This window comes from Camellia sinensis, unplaced genomic scaffold (assembly GCF_055761805.1).
Source record: "Camellia sinensis isolate YWXY unplaced genomic scaffold, ASM5576180v1 Unanchor4, whole genome shotgun sequence".
Taxonomy (NCBI): domain Eukaryota; kingdom Viridiplantae; phylum Streptophyta; class Magnoliopsida; order Ericales; family Theaceae; genus Camellia; species Camellia sinensis.
Window position 1 is genome coordinate 19,800,001 of NW_028129277.1, and position 4,083 is coordinate 19,804,083.

The following is a 4,083-nucleotide window of genomic DNA, read 5'->3' on the forward strand; positions in this document are numbered from 1 at the left end:
GCCACGGCGTTGCCCAGCATGCCATGCCACCGCGTTGCCCGGCATGCCATGCCTTAGCCTTGGCCAGCATGGCATGCCACGGCCTCGGCCATCATGCCATGCCACGGCCTCGGCCCGCATGCCTTGCCACGGCGTTGCCCAACATGCCATGCCACGGCCTCGGCCCGCATGCCATGCCATGCCATGCCTTGGCCTTGGCCAGCATGACATGCCACGGCCTCGGCCCGCATGCCTTGCTACGGCGTCGCCCAACAAGCCATGCCACGGCCTCGGCCCGCATGACATGCCACGGCCTCGGACCGCATGCCTTGCTACGGCGTCGCCCAACATGCCATGCCACGGCCTCGGCCCGCATGCCATGCCACGGCCTCGGCCCGCATGACATGCCACGGCCTCGGCCATCATGCCATGCCACGGCCTCGGCCCGCATGCCTTGCCACGGCGTTGCCCAAGATGCCATGCCACGGCCTCGGCCCGCATGCCTTGCTACGGCGTCGCCCAACATGCCATGCCACGGCCTCGGCCCGCATGCCGTGCCACGGCCTCGGCCCGCATGCCATGCCATGCCACGGCCCGCATGTCTTGCCACGGCGTTGCCAAACATGCCATGCCACGGCCTCGGCCCGCATGCCTTGCGACGGCGTCGCCCAACATGCCATGCCACGGCCACGGCCCGCATGCCATGCCACGGCCTCGGCCCGCATGCCATGCCACGGCCTCGGCCCGCATGCCTTGCTGCGGCGTTGCCCAACATGCCATGCCACGGCCTCGGCCCGCATGCCTTGCCACCGCGTTGCCCAGCATGCCATGCCACCGCGTTGCCCGGCGTGCCATGCCTTAGCCTTGGCCAACATGTCGAGCCACGGCCTCGGCCCGCATGCCATGCCATGCCACAGCCCGCATGTCTTGCCACGGCGTTGCCAAACATGCCATGCCACGGCCTCGGCCCGCATGACGTGCCACGGCCTCGGCCCGCATGCCATGCCACGGCCTCGGCCCGCATGACATGCCACGGCCTCGGCCCGCATGCCTTGCCACGACGCCGCCCAACTTGCCATGCCACGGTCTCGGCCCGCATGCCATGCCACGGCCTCGGCCCGCATGACATGCCACGGCCTCGGCCCGCATGCCTTGCTACGGCGTCGCCCAACATGCCATGCCACGGCCTCGGCCCGCATGCCATGCCACGGCCTCGGCCCGCATGACATGCCACGGCCTCGGACCGCATGCCTTGCTACGGCGTCGCCCAACATGCCATGCCACGGCCTCGGCCCGCATGCCACGGCACGGCCTCGGCCCGCATGCCTTGCTACGGCGTCGCCCAACATGCCATGCCACGGCCTCGGCCCGCATGCCATGCCACGGCCTCGGCCCGCATGACATGCCACGGCCTCGGACCGCATGCCTTGCTACGGCGTCGCCCAACATGCCATGCCACGGCCTCGGCCCGCATGCCACGGCACGGCCTCGGCCCGCATGCCTTGCTACGGCGTCGCCCAACATGCCATGCCACGGCCTCGGCCCGCATGCCATGCCACGGCCTCGGCCCGCATGACATGCCACGGCCTCGGACCGCATGCCTTGCTACGGCGTCGCCCAACATGCCATGCCACGGCCTCGGCCCGCATGCCATGCCACGGCCTCGGCCCGCATGCCATGCCCCGGCCTCGGCCCGCATGCCTTGCTGCGGCGTTGCCCAACATGCCATGCCACGGCCTCGGCCCGCATGCCTTGCCACCGCGTTGCCCAGCATGCCATGCCACCGCGTTGCCCGGCGTGCCATGCCTTAGCCTTGGCCAACATGTCGAGCCACGGCCTCGGCCCGCATGCCATGCCATGCCACGGCCCGCATGTCTTGCCACGGCGTGGCCAAACATGCCATGCCACGGCCTCGGCCCGCATGACGTGCCACGGCCTCGGCCCGCATGACATGCCACGGCCTCGGCCCGCATGCCTTGCTACGGCGTCGCCCAACATGCCTTGCCACGGCCTCGGCCCGCATGCCATGCCACGGCCTCGGCCCGCATGACATGCCACGGCCTCGGCCAGCATGCCTTGCCACGACGCCGCCCAACTTGCCATGCCACGGCCTCGGCCCGCATGCCATGCCACGGCCTCGGCCCGCATGACATGCCACGGCCTCGGCCCGCATGCCTTGCTACGGCGTCGCCCAACATGCCATGCCACGGCCTCGGCCCGCATGCCATGCCACGGCCTCGGCCCGCATGACATGCCACGGCCTCGGACCGCATGCCTTGCTACGGCGTCGCCCAACATGCCATGCCACGGCCTCGGCCCGCATGCCACGGCACGGCCTCGGCCCGCATGCCTTGCTACGGCGTCGCCCAACATGCCATGCCACGGCCTCGGCCCGCATGCCATGCCACGGCCTCGGCCCGCATGACATGCCACGGCCTCGGACCGCATGCCTTGCTACGGCGTCGCCCAACATGCCATGCCACGGCCTCGGCCCGCACGCCACGGCACGGCCTCGGGCCGCATGCCTTGCTACGGCGTCGCCCAACATGCCATGCCACGGCCTCGGCCCGCATGCCATGCCACGGCCTCGGCCGAATGACATGCCACGGCCTCGGACCGCATGCCTTGCTACGGCGTCGCCCAACAAGCCATGCCACGGCCTCGGCCCGCATGCCATGCCACGGCCTCGGCCCGCATGACATGCCACGGCCTCGGCCCGCATGCCTTGCTACGGCGTCGCCCAACATGCCTTGCCACGGCCTCGGCCCGCATGCCATGCCACGGCCTCGGCCCGCATGCCATGCCACGGCCTCGGCCCGCATGACATGCCACGGCCTCGGACCGCATGCCTTGCTACGGCGTCGCCCAACATGCCATGCCACGGCCTCGGCCCGCACGCCACGGCACGGCCTCGGGCCGCATGCCTTGCTACGGCGTCGCCCAACATGCCATGCCACGGCCTCGGCCCGCATGCCATGCCACGGCCTCGGCCGAATGACATGCCACGGCCTCGGACCGCATGCCTTGCTACGGCGTCGCCCAACATGCCATGCCACGGCCTCGGCCCGCATGCCATGCCACGGCCTCGGCCCGCATGACATGCCACGGCCTCGGCCCGCATGCCTTGCTACGGCGTCGCCCAACATGCCTTGCCACGGCCTCGGCCCGCATGCCTTGCCACGACGTCGCCCAACTTGCCATGCCACGGCCTCGGGCCGCATGCCATGCCACGGCCTCGGCGCGCATGACATGCCACGGCCTCGGCCCGCATGCCATGCTACGGCGTCGCCCAACATGCCATGCCACGGCCTCGGCCCGCATGCCATGCCACGGCCTCGGCCCGCATGCCATGCCACGGCCTCGGCCCGCATGACATGCCACGGCCTCGGACCGCATGCCTTGCTACGGCGTCGCCCAACATGCCATGCCACGGCCTCGGCCCGCATGCCATGCCACGGCCTCGGCCCGCATGCCACGGCACGGCCTCGGCCCGCATGCCTTGCTACGGCGTCGCCCAACATGCCATGCCACGGCCTCGGCCCGCATGCCATGCCACGGCCTCGGCCCGCATGACATGCCACGGCCTCGGACCGCATGCCTTGCTACGGCGTCGCCCAACATGCCATGCCACAGCCTCGGCCCGCATGCCGTGCCACGGCCTCGGCCTCGGCCCGCATGCCTTGCTACGACGTTGGCCAACATGCCATGCCACGGCCCCGGCCCGCATGCGATGCCACCGCGTTGCCCGGCGTGCCATGCCTTAGCCTTGGCCAATATGTCATGCCACGGCCTCGGCCCGCATGCCATGCCATGCCACGGCCCTCATGTCTTGCCACGGCGTTGCCAAACATGCCATGCCACGGCCTCGGCCCGCATGCCTTGCTACGGCGTCGCCCAACATGCCATGACATGCCACGGCCTCGGCCCGCATGCCTTGCTACGGCGTCGCCCAACATGCCATGCCACGGCCTCGGCCCGCATGCCATGCCACGGCCTCGGCCCGCATGCCTTGCGACGGCGTCGCCCAACATGCCATGCCACGGCCTCTGCCCGCATGCCATGCCACGGCCTCGGCCCGCGTGACATGCCACGGCCTCGGCCCGC